Below are 14,726 nucleotides of genomic sequence, written 5' to 3' on the forward strand. Positions count from 1 at the left end.
TGTTCTAATTGTTTCTAATATTAAGAAAAATCTAATGAGTGTTCATAAAATGGTTGTTTATAATGATGCCTTAATCATGTTTAATGCTGTTGTTTTTTATGTTAAGGACAAGGCAACAGAGAAAGTAGTTCACATACGAAAACCTCATGAAGGAGGGCTTTATCGTGCTGACTAGACACCTCAATTTATTTCTTTTGCTACTTTATTTCTTACTAATGCTTAAGCATTTGTCTCTAGTTTACAAACTTAGCATAAACATCTTAGACATTGTTTTTCTAAGACACTTAAATGTGTTGAAAGCTTGTAATATTGTGACCAAGATTAATGAGACTTTAGATTTTTATCATGCTTGTGAACTTGGCAAATCTCATGCACTTCCATTTTCTTTATCTAATTCTTGAGCATTAGTATCATTAGAATTGACCCACTCAAATTTATGGGATTTTGTGCCAATTACATCCTCTTTTGGCTTTCATTATTATATTTGCTTTATTGATTATTTCAATTGTTACATGTGATTATATCCACATAAAGCCAAGAGTAATGCTTTATCTGCTTTTAAACATTGTAAAAACATGGTTGAGAATTCATTTGATAAGAAAACAAAGGTGTTTCATAGTGACAATGGAGGTGATTATTGATCATTTATGCCTTTGTTTAATGAAGTGGGTATTGTAGCATAGTATTCTTGTCCTTATATGTTTGCTCAAAATAGAAGAGCAAAATGTAAACACTATCACATAGTTGAAGTTAGACTGTCATTGTTTACTCAGGCATATATGCCTCTTCTATTTTGGTGGGATGCCTTTGCTTTAAATATACATATTATGAATCATTTATCTACTTTTGTGCCCTATAATAAGTCTCCATTTAAGGTTCCATGACATAAGGCTCTAAATTATGGCAACTTGAAGGTATTTGGTTTTCTATGTTATTTATGTCTTTGACTATACAGTTAACATAAACTTCAATTTTATAGTGAAAACAGTACATACTTGAATGTGTAATTATAAATTATGATTTCAAATTGACAAATTTAGTTAGGTGGAATGTGATAGATTACGGAGTATGGTGAGATAGTGAATAATTTAAAAAGTTAGAGATATATTAGGAATAAACATTGTTTTGTTTTATTTTAGACATTTTCACACTTCTCTCACTCAATTCAATCTAATATAAGGGTGATCTACATTTTCTCCAATACAATGCCCCGTATGATACCATCCGAATACTTGAGTGAAAACTATTGTTGTAGGTTAACTCATTAAAGGTAAATGGTTGTCCCAACTACCTTTCCATTTGAGGGCACACGATCAAAGTATATCCTCTAAAGTCTGTATCGTGTGCTCAGTCTGTCCATCAGTTTATGGATGATAAGAGGTACTAAACCTCAATTCAGTACCCATAAGCTTTTGAAGTGTTTCCCAGAACCTTGAAGTAAACTGAGGATCTTGATTTAACACTATATCCTTAGGTAGACAATAAGAGTACAATATGCTTGACAAAAATCTAGTACATCATTGTAAAACCAAACATATTGATATTAGACATCACTTCATCAGAGATCATGCATAAAAGAAAGATGTGATAGTTGAGTTCATAGTAAAGCCATCCCCTACAGTAATGGAGTACACGGTGATCTCCTTTAGTGGTATGTTGTCTTTGTCAATTAAATCCTGTGCGATGAAGTTACGAGTGGCTCCACTATCAATCAAAATCACTATTTCAATTTCCCTGAGCCTCCCATGCACCTTTATGGTGCAACTACCTCCAAATCCCATAATGAAATTTAATGATAATACCTTAACAAGACCTATGCAACACATCACAACACTCCAATAATATGTACAATACATTTTTAATATTTAACCCCTTAATCTCAAAAATGACAGGGGGAGTCTCAATCATGTAATCTCACAGCTAAATCACCATCATTCATAAATATACTCACTCCTTACATACACAAGTATTTTAGCCATATTTAGATTTCACATTTAATTTACATACAACCTAAGGCCTAAAATATATAACTTAGATAAAGAGTTAAATAATGCAAGTAAGCAAAAACATACAATTCCTAGTTGGCATTATCAAGATAAATTATATATAAAACTCTTAAATACACGAGGCCTACAAATTTAGGATAGAAATCCTAAACCTTTGACGAATTTCCTCAGTCCTGTCTTGATGAGCTAGTTCCTATAATATTGAAAAGAAGAGTGAGTATAATCACTCAATAACGAAAGTTAATATAACCTGTATAGTTGTATATCAATTAATTATAAATGTAAATAGCAATTAATAATTTCACAAATATCATATACATATATTTTAAATATAGCCTCAGCCACAAAACTAACAACCATAGAATTGGGCATAAACATGTATCATCATATAATTTCAAAATGCACATCATGAGGTCTCAATAATAACAACCATGCACCCCATATAAAAAACATGCCAGATCACAATAATAATAATCATGTGGCCAAAAATGAATGCATGATCAATGCCAACCTTAAACCCTCCTGATACCACCTATATGAAACCAGTGGCTATTCAGTGGCTACATCCTCAACTTAGAAAAACCTAACATTTTACTTATAAGGAGCTATTAGGTCAAGGCGAACCTACTCATTTTCAATCCACAGTTGACCCTAATACTAATAATCATAGGGTGTTTGTAACATCCTAAGTTCTATCATTTGTAATTATCAATGTTTTTAAGAGGTTAGTCAATTTAGATAAATTGTTATTTAGCGAGGTTTATAGAGACTAATTTGGATCCTTGGACAGCCTTAGAAGAGGGCTAGGTCAAGGTTCAAGTGGGCCATGGCACGGAAGGGAATTTAAAATTTTATGGGGCTTTCTGTGCCATGCACTGCGGCTGATGAGTCAGTGTACCACGGTACACGTGCAAAATCTACACTTATCAGACGTGAAAAACAAATCAAAAATAGAAGAGAAAAAGAGAAAAAAAGAGAGAAAATGAGAGAGTGACGGATGAGAGCTTTTGGTTTGTTGGGGCACAATCCCTAGACTACTTTAAAGGCATTTAGAGCTTGATTCACCATTAGGTAAGTTGTACATTTCCTCTTTTTCTTTCTTTATGCAAAAATCTAAACATTTGGGGTAATGAGGGCTTTGATTTTAGTTCCCTTGAGGTTTAGACCAAACCCATTAATTTATTTAAGATTTTGAAGAGTTAAATCAAGCTTCTAACCTTAATTTTATGAGTTTTGTGGTGATTGAGAATTTTTTATAAGGGTTTAGATGAATCTTAAGTATAATTTGAGGATTTTAAGATAATGTGGAACATTGATTAGCGAATTTGGTGTGTTAGAATGTGTAATAGGATGGTTAGAGTATGTGGGAATGGTTGATGTTGTTAGAAAAGGAATTTGAGTATTTTAAGTACTTAGAACCTAGTGAATTCAGAGTTATTCAAAGTGATAATTGACGATTGTCACTTGTTAGTGTAGATTGAGCATTGCTCGAGCCATATTGTGTGTATAGAATGTGTGGAGTTAACGTTGAGCCACGGTAACCCTTTTTGTGTGACAAAAGGGTTGAGATAATCATATAGTTTATTGTGTTTATTAACTATTGCAACTGTGTAGAAGTAATTTTAAATGATAAAGTTGTGGTTTTGAAGAGTTTTTTGCATAATTTGACATTGTAAATGATTTTAGCATGAAAAAGTGTTTTGTAAATGATTATTATTTCTAATTGAAATATATATATTATGTATATAAGTGTGATGTGAAAATGTGATGAAAAGTAGTGGAAATAGTAAAAGAGCAGGATCATAGGAGGTGGGAGTTCACCCGACATACATGAGAATATGTGTGTGTGGAGATATGTGAGTGAAAAATTCATATGGTTGGGCTAACAGCATAGGACATCCGGTGTAGCATTATATGAAACTATTACTATAGGACATCCGAGCAGTTTAGCAACTCGCTAGTACCCATTAGAGTGCGATTAGAAGTCAATGACGCCTCTATCACAAGTGTGTGAAGAGGGAAAAACCATAGTAGGTAGGCGGGTTAGATTACCTTTGGCCGAGTATTTCTGCCACTGAAAGTGTGCTCGGGTCAATAAGTAATTGAACCAGGAGAGCCTATGGTTTCATGTCGAGGAGCATAGGAGGTTCGGTGGTTAGATAATCATGCTAGTGTAAAAACTATGTGTTTTGTTGAGAAGAGATACATATATCTCATAATTTTTGGTATGCTTGATAATATCATGGTTTTGATACTCTTTCATGGTTATTTATGATAATAAACATTTAATGAGTTATATTAGTTACTGAGATGTTTATCTTACTCCATGGTTATATTTTACAAGTGAATGCTCCAGTAGAGTCAAGGGGAAGGAAGGGGCATTTGAAGAGTGAAGAGCATCATTGTATAGCTCTTCCCTTTTCTCTTTTTGTGTGTTGTAATGAATATTGTCGATAATTATTGCCAATTTAGGGATATGACATTATTTGGATATCACTTGTATGAAATTGTAATAAGTATGTACATCTTGGTCCAAGAATGATGATATGGATTAATTGTATGCTTGGCCAAGTTGCTTATGAGTGATTTATATATATATATATATATATATTAAGTGTATTGAGTGTCAAAATGACTAATTGATCGATGTGTTGAATTTTATCCACCTCATTGTGTTTTTGTCCACTAGGAGTTTGGTGGTCATTTTAAGCATTATTGCTTAATTATGTGATGTGAATGGATTGTTATGTGGTGTATGGTCCATTTGAGGTGGTCAAGTTGTCTCCGTAGCTAATGACATTATGTATTATGAGTTGGATATCATAGTATGTGTTTTTTTGTGAAAGATGGACACCCGAACCCAAAATGGTTCATTTTCACAACAAAACACATACTATGGTGTCCAACTCGTAATACACAATGCCATTAGCACCAGAGACAACTTAATCACCTCAAATGGACCATACACCACATAACAATCAATTCACATCACACAATTAGGCAATAACGCTCAAAATGATCACCAAACCCCATTAGACAAAAACACAACGGAGTGGACAAAATTCAACACATCGATCAATTGGTCATTTTGACACTCAATACACTTAATATATATATATATATATATATCACTTGTAAGCAACTTGGCCAAGCACACAATTAATTCATATCATCATTTTGACACTTGAACTTTTGGGGGCAACATTTTGCTTTCTAGTGATTATTTGAGTGTAAGACTGGTGCCATTATCTAGAGGGCTCAAAGAGTTTCGTGTAGACACTTGAACAGCTCAAATTGGATGTCGAATGGCGAAACGACGCCCCCAAAAGTTCGGAGAGATGCCATGACAGTAATCTGCTATCATGACAGCAGGTGCGCACCATGGTGCATTGGGCTATCGAGGGACTAGTCCCTCTTTGCCATCCACCGTGGTGGGTGTGGCTTGCGCCACGACGGATATACCAGTATTTGGTGAAAAATGACATTTAACCCAAATTTTGATGTAGTTTGTTTCCTATGCTTCCGTATTTACTTTTAATCAATTTTTAACTATGGTTTGAGCTCAAACTATATTTTAAAAAGGGTTTTCTTGAGATCTTAATATTTTAACTAATTATCTTTAAACCCTTAAGTTATGGTAACTTCCTCTAAGGATTTTATTTAATATGAGTTATCACAATGATGTGTGAGTGTTGTCTTGGTAATATCAAGGCAGACATTACAGTGTCATACCCCTAATGTAACCTCCTCATGAACAGGTAGAGATTAGTGAGGATCAAGTCTCTTGAAGAACAAGTAGGACAATCCCTAATCAACCATAAGATAATGACTACCTCTCAATTCTAATGATTGGTGCCATGACAACTTTCCAATTCCAACGATAAGCAACCACTATCATGTGGGTTTAACACAACTACTCATCTTCCTATAGGTAAACTCTTGCCTAATTGATCATGCCATGCACACATTGACAATTTACATGCCATTTAGTGACATAAATCACATCACATCATATTCAAACATTTTTCTTTCTCCATTATACTTCATATGCCAAATATCACATATTCATCATTTTCATAATGTCATGCTTTCAATCATCATCATTAATCACATATGTATAAACATACATATTGTTCTCAATAATCCAATATAATTTCACACACATAATCTATCACATTGCCAAAATTTGCATCAATGGTATTTAATCACCCAACAAGTTCTAAACAATTTAATTCAATAAATAATTAATTAACAAACAATTATACAAACTAACTTTTTTATTGACTACTTCAAACCTTTGAGAAGTCAAAGGTTTACCTCTCGATAAAAGTACTTCACAAGCTATAGCAAAGCTTGAATGGTGCACAAGATGATTGATCTACAATGAATCATAACAATCATCATTAAAATTATCATAAACACTCTTCCAACTTCCATTAATCAACACTTTAATTACCTAAGATTCCAATCTCTTGTATTTAAGCATAACCATTAGATTTATTAACTCCCATTAACTTAAATAATCACTAATGTAATACCTAACAATTCAAAATCATACTTTAGAGGTTTAAGGTTCATCCAAAATAGATGACACAAGCTTACAACCATGTAAAAACTTTTAAACTATGTGTAAAATACTTAAACAACTCCCATTAGTGCCATTTAGACTAACGGGTTTAGACCCATAAGCTTAAATATGAAAATCTTTATCTCCCAACTTTAAATCTCACTTCAAAAATGTGTAAAGGGAAGAAGAAGAGATAAGGAAGATATACCTAATTGAAATAAAGCTTTAATTACCTACAAAATGCCTAAAAATTAATGCCTTAGTAGAGAAAATACTCTCTTGGTCACACTCTCCATTTTCTTGTCTAACTCTCTGTTTTTGAATTGATTCAAGTTTTAAAAAAATTGATTCAGTAAATTATGCTGCAGTGTAACGCAGGTGGGCTAAAAATCCAATTTTTCTTTATAATTTGAGCCCAAGTGACTCAATTCACTTCTGGACCCAATCCAAAGACTAAAGCCAAACCTAATAGCCATCTCTAACAATCCTGAAATGTAATTATACTTAAATTTATATAATTACCCTCTATTAGATTAATAAATCATGGGAAAAATTTGGGATGTTACATAACATATAACATATAAGGTTGATAGATCACTTCAAACTCATAAAGCCTAACCCGCTTTGTTGATCTTAGTAGGCCTTCTCATATTTGAGAACTTGTTAAAGCTCTTTATGGTCTTATGCAAGTGCCTCGTGCATGCAACATCGGAGCTATGTTAACTCCAGTGTAGGCAGATATGTAAAACTCCAAGTTAGACTAGTAAGGTTACCTTACTAATCCTCGTCAATCCATGTCAAATCAATGTGATTAACAATTTTAACAAATTACACAATGGAATAACCAAATCTTTACAATTGCAATTAGGATCCTAAAAATTTTGACATTTAAAATACTCCCATACTTTCAGTATAATCAAATTAAAGTTTTAAATCAATGCCAAAATATGGGAATCAAGAAAAACTAAAGCATTTACAATGAGACCCAAACCAGAGAAATAGCGTAAAAAATGGCACATACGTCGTGGCTTATGTGCTTTTGTGCCATGCATCGTAGCGCATTGCATGAGTTTCAATAGCAAACTTCTATTGTCAAATGACAACATTAGAGACAAACTTTTGATACATTTCAAATCTCCATTCGACGTCCAATTGAGGTGATCTTGGTGTGTACAGAGAGCTTTTTCCTAGCTTTAACTAATGGCATAGGTTTCACAACTAAATTCATTCTCTATGAAAAGTTAGACATCCAAACCCATTCTTACTATTTTTTCACCAAAACTCATAACAAGGGTGTCCTAACTCATACACATATGCCAAAAGCATGTACCAACCTCTAGACCATACTTAATAGACCTTATAGGACTCGTGCAACACACCACAACCATATAAATACACATATAACACAAATTTACCATTCAACCCCTAAATTCATAAAACACAACGAGGAGGAAATCTTTACACAAATCATCAATACTCATTCCAAAAATCCCAAAATACACTTTACACTACTTGCACAAGTATTTTAGCGCTATATAAGTTTTACAACCAAATCACTCTAACTCAGGGCACAAAATATATAAGATTTACGTCATGTTAATGCAAGTAGCTCAAAACAATCATACGAGTCCTAGTTGGCAAGTTAATAATATTAATACACATAAAACAAGTCCAAGAGGCCTACTAGTAAGATTTCACCACAATCTTAAGCCTCAGCACATTTTTTTAGATCTAGATCTGATAAGCTAGGCCCTAAAAAAATTGAAAAATGAGGGGTAAGTATAGCCACTCAATAACCAAGGTCCATGTAATCTATATAGTTGCATATCAACTAACAAGATAGATGAAAACGACAATATACTCACAATATGCACATATGAAAAATATAGTCACGGCCACCATAACAACCATATGATTAGGCATGCAATAAATATCACATGTCATATCATAATTGTACACATCGTGGGGTCATAAAAATAATAACTATAAACTCTTAAAACATGCCAAACCACAATAATAACAACCATGTGACCTGAACTAAATGCATAATCAATACTAACCTTATATCTTCCTCTTACCTTTAATATAAATTGGTGGTTATTAAGTGGCTACATCTACAATTCAGACTAACCCAACCTTTCACTTATAAGGAGTTACTGGATCAGGGTTGACTTACTCACTTGTATACTGTAATTTCCCCCAATACTAACAACCATGGGGTGTCGTAGTGCTAATCTAGTCTTCTCATAAATCAGTAGAGATTAGTTAGGTTTGAGTCCCTTAAAGAACAAGTGGGATAATGCTAAATCAACTATGAGATAAAGGCCACCTCCTAATTCTAACGGTCGGTGCCAAGATAAGCTTCAGATTCCAACGATAAAGCTCCAGTACCATGTGAATTTACCAATATACTCCTCTCCCTAGTGAACTACCGCTAATAATCATGCTCTATACATATTTCACATATTATGTAATTTAACCACGATTTATCTTATATCTCATCCATAAGCATATACTCTTTCTACTACACAATCTATGACAAAAATCTGTTCATCATTCACATATAAGCATGTTCTTAAACATTAATATCAGTCAAGATTATATAACCATGCATATCATTTCTCTATACTTATATAAGATTCATATTACAATACAACACATTGCCACATTTGCATCAATGGGGGCTCAAGCACACAAATAACTCTTTTAAAAGATTTCGTTTAAGTAATAAATAATTAATATACAACTATACAAATAAGGTTTCCTCTAGTTACCTTAAACCTTTATGAGGTTAAAAGTTTATCTCTCATAATACCAACTTTCAAAGCTTCCAAATTAGCTTGAATGGAGCCAAAACCTATAGTCTACAATGAAATCACAAGGATATCATTATTACTATACTTTTGATAATTTCCACTATTATAACTTCACATTCTCCATTTTTACCAAAAATCATAATTTCACTACCCATCATACCCAATAGGTTTATTAGGTTTTATTAACCCATATTATCATTAATGAGCCATTAAACTATTATTAATGAGCATCAACACTCCCAACAACCCCAATAAATGCCGAATTTTGGATATTAATGGCTTCCATGAACCAACCACTCTCAAAATCATTAAGGTAGGGTTTAAATATTCTAAATCACTCCCATTATATCCATTTTAGTCAATAAGTTTAGACCTATAACTTATATGAATCAAAAATCACTCCCTCAACTTAAACCCTAACTTTAATCCTCACAATAATGGAAGAAAATGGATGCCAAAGACATAATCTACTTATCTTAGGTGTTGAGAAGCCTTAAGATATCACCAATGGTCTTTAAGAACATGCCCTAGTGGAGCTAAAGTCATGCCTTTTATTTTCTATCTTCCTCTCCTCTAATTTTTCACATAGACTCGAAACTAGTTTATGTAGAATTTTACCTGTGCACTACAGCTCATGACACAGAAAGGCTCTCTTTTATAGTTCTACCTCTATACACGGTGGTGGACCATCCACGTACCATTGCATGTGGCATAAAGGGCCTTTCTTTAAATTTTGCTCCTTTCCATACCTAAATAACCTAACTTCACTTTAGACCCACCTTTAGGGCTAAAAACACAATCAAACAAACTTATTAAACCTCTCTGGCCATACACCTTATCAATTTACTAATCAATCTTAATCAATTTAGGTTTATAAAGCTAGGATGTTACAAGATGCAGCCTTTAAAATCTAAAAATTGCATGAATACTTTTATCTAATTTACACTATGACCCCACTCATATTTTGACATGTCCCAACAAACTAAGAAATAGGAAAAGGAGCAAAGCATGTGAGTGGCTTGTTGATATTAGCTTAGAATAATGATTTCAATCAAATAGAAGCAGCCTAAAAATTAAAAAAAATAAAACAGCAATAACTTTGTTTTATAATTTTAACTTATGCGTTAATTAAAAGAATTTAGAGGGAGGAAAACCTATATTGTAAATAGTTGACGTTCTTATATTATATATTTCTAAATAATTAAACATGATTTTATGATAAAGGGTTTTCAAATTTTTTGTATTTTGAATTTGACTAGAGAATAAAATAACATGTTAAAAGAAAATTAATATCAAGATAAAATATAAGATACATACTTATTTTAAACTTTAAGAAAATGCATGAGATATGCTCAAATCATCATCATTATATAAGTAATAATAATGATTTAAGCATATAAATTAAATTTTTTACAATATTAATTTATAATAACATTTTCCATCAAAAATAAAAAGAAAGTATATAGTCTATTCAATTTCATGTGTGTGTGTGTGTGTGTATTCCTTTTACATAATTTAAATATTTATACAAATATATTAATTTTATATAATTTTAATATTAATATGTATAACTTTACATGATTGTATGCACAACCATATTGTTTAAAAAAACAACCTACCCCCGCTGACTCTAGGTTGTGGCTCCACCATTGCATGCATGGTAAGATCAACTAAAGGGTACGTTACTTGAGTGGGGTTTTCAATGGAGTAGGAATGCTTCTTCTTTATTCATTTTTACCAACAAAACCCACATTCTTCTCATTCTAGTTTATGTTGATGGCATCCTCGTGACTGGTAATAATGTTTATAATGTTACCCAATTTATTGCTTGTCTTCATTCTAGGTTTGAGCAGCAATAAAGCATGACTTCATATGTGCTACATGAGTTCATCAAGCAACTAAATTCAATTCCGTTCGAAGACTTGGGTTACCTTCATCACTTTCTTAGCACTAAGGCATACAGAGATGCAACTGGGTTATATTTAAAGCAAGAAAATTATATTGTTGATTTACTCAAGAAATGTGGAACGGACATGTGTTCTATTGTACCAAAACCTATAGTAGTGAATAAGACTTCAAGTCATGATGAAATTCCATCAGAAAATCCTTGTACTTACCGAGAGTTTTTGAAGCTCTTCAATATCTCGTTAGCACAAGATCGAATGTTATGTTTGCAATAAACAAGCTTAGTCAATTTCTTCATTCAACAACAAATTAGCATTGGCAAGTAATTATATGTGTCTTGAGGTATTTAAAAGGCAAAGCAAACTTGACTCTTCACATAAAACCAAGTAATCACTTTACCTTATAGGGATTCTCAAACTTTGATTGGATTGTCTGTAGAGCTGATTGTCATTCTATTAATGTGTATTACATTTTTCTTGGTGATTAATTGCTTGCTTGGTCAGCGAAAAAGTAAAGGGTAATGGCGAGATCCAGTACATAGTCATCATATCGAGAGCTTGCTAATCTTGCCACAGAATTCACTTGGTTACAATCTTTATTCTCAAAAATTGGGTTCAAACTTTCTCATATTTTACTTGCCTAGTGTGATAACTTGAGTGCACTTGCCTTAGCTTCAAATCCCATCTTTGATGCTTGGACAAAACGTATCGAGTTAGATATCCACTTTGTTTATGAATGAGTAATGGCTCACTGAATGTCCATTTAGTATGTTCCTTCAACATATTAGATTGCTGACCTGTTCACTAAGGCATTATATTACTCAAGGTTTTTAGATATGAGAAGCAAACTTAGGCTAGTTAAACACCTTACCTCAAGTTTGAGGGGGGATGTTAAGGTTGTAAGAAATATTCTAATATATAATAAGCCAAATAGATAAGTCACTTGTATATGAGCTTATTGGATCTTAATAGTTTGTATAGGATTCTTTATTATTTGTTCTTCATATTCTGATTCTCTTGTATATATGTCCTTAAGGTTATCTCTTCACTATATAAAGAATGATAAACCTAGGGCACTGTACACCTCTTTTTACAATTTCCTTCTTGGTATTTTCTTATTTATGAGGACTACAAGAATTCTTTTTATAATTAAATTTACAAATTATGTAGCATCAAAACCTGAGAAGAATCACAGCAAACTTATGAAATCATAAATCAAGTTATGAAATGAGGGGCACTTAATTCAGTTGATTGAGGAAGATGTATTAGTTAATTTGCAAGTCTCAAATTCAAATCCTGGAATATGTAGTTGCATTAAATAAATATGTTAAATATATCCCCAAGACACCTAATAAAGATAAATAAATCAAATTATGAAATTTTTTTATCAAATATTTGCATTACCATATACTCATGCCTGTCATTAAAATATTTTGAAAAAATATAATTTTGAGTCCTTACATTTAGCTCAAGTTTTACTATAGATCCTTATACTTTTTTTTTTGATATTTTAGATCTTTATATTTTTATTTTTTATCGTTCTAGGTCCCTCTATGAGTGGTGTTATTGGGACCTAGAATATAAAAAAAAGTGTAAAAAATTATAGCAAAACTTAAATGAAGTATAGGAACCTAAAGTTATATTTTTCCAAATATTTTTAAGGACAGAAGGGAAAACATAAAGGTTCTCATCAAATAATAGTTTAATTATTTAATTTAATATTTCCAAGAAGATTCCATTTGATGCTTTCTTTCTTCTAGTTTTCTTAATTAATATATATATATATATATATATATATTCGTTCATGCATTATTCCTTTGTATATATATATGTATTAGTCTACACTCCCTTCGTTACAAAATATAAGATATGTTTAACTAATTCTTACCTCAATAAAGTGACTACTTTTTTTTAAACTAACTCTATCTTTTCATATTTACCTTCATTTAATAAGATGTTTTATCTTAAAATAAATATAAGGTAATTTATTTAATAGAGACACTTTTAAAAAAAGATAATGATTATAGTTTAAAATATAAAAAATTTCTTATATATTTTAATATTTGACCCCTCAAAAAATACCTTATAATTTTAAATGGATGAAGTAATATTTTTTTTTTAAAAAAATTTGTAGATACCACAACTCGACAATAATTGAAATATAACAAGTGTGTTGATCAACTTCAGTAACAAAAATTATTAATACAATCAAACAGCAGGCTGATTATTTTATATACACAAATAGTATATAGGTGGGTGTATATTGCTTTTCAATTTTTTTATTTTAAATTATAAAAATGAATGATGAAGAAGTCCTGCGTAAAATAAGACCAAATCTGAACTTATCATCAATATGCTCGACCCATTGAAATTTGAAAGCCACAAGATAAAGATTCAACCTGTAATATTTTTTTAAAAAAATAGACATATACATATACATATATGTATACATATACATATACATATACATGGATACATATATAGTGCATTAGCGGGTATAGGGGCTCTATGATCACATATAAAATATATAATTATTTGTATTAATAAAAAATACACATGATATTAATTTTTGTTATGCGTTATACTATAGCCTAAATTTTATGAAAGTTTGGTGTGTATGATACCAAAAAATATATGCTAAAAATAATTTTTTTTTGAAAAAGCACAACCTTATGTCTTTCAAAAAGAACCCAAAAGTATTATTATTTGCCTTGAAATAGTGCACAGCTGTGCCTCAAAATAGTTCATATCTTCTTCTTTTTATAATTTTACCATTAACCTAACTCTTCTTTATAGAAAAAGGAAACACACACACACTCCCGCATGCATACAAATATGTCAACACTAAGTTTGAACCTAAAATCTCTTTTAAAAGAGAAAGGCGGTATTGTCATTAAGACAACTAGCCATTGACAATATTTTTCATATATTCTAAGCATAAGAAAAAAGTTACAATTTTTTTGTGGGGTCAAACAATGGATTTTGCCCAAAAAGATTATGTAAATAATTTTTTTTGCCAACATATAAATATATAGGAAAAATTCATTAATACAAAAAAATATTTTTTAAATATGGTGAAGATGACTTTTTAAATAAGATCAGAACGAATTGTATAATTGGTTTAAAATATAATTTTCTAGACACGTTACAAGTAACTAGTTTAGAAAGTACCAAGCAAAGTTATCGTAACATTACACCTATGCTAACTTTTGACATGCACAACTTTCAACACCAACATGGATGCCTGATTAAGATTATTCAAATGCTTATAAAAAGTTTATTCAATAATATAATTAATTGCATTGGCCTTACTCAAAATATCATATGAAAAAGTTGGATACTAAGAATCTTTTAACCACTTTTCCTCATTTCAACATAACCTAGTGTCCAAAATTCTACCCTAATATCATTAGCCACATTTAAACATCAAACT

Source organism: Prosopis cineraria, unplaced genomic scaffold (genome assembly GCF_029017545.1).
Source record: "Prosopis cineraria cultivar Desert tree isolate PC_DT_omini unplaced genomic scaffold, ASM2901754v1 PC2, whole genome shotgun sequence".
Classification (NCBI taxonomy): Eukaryota; Viridiplantae; Streptophyta; class Magnoliopsida; order Fabales; family Fabaceae; genus Prosopis; species Prosopis cineraria.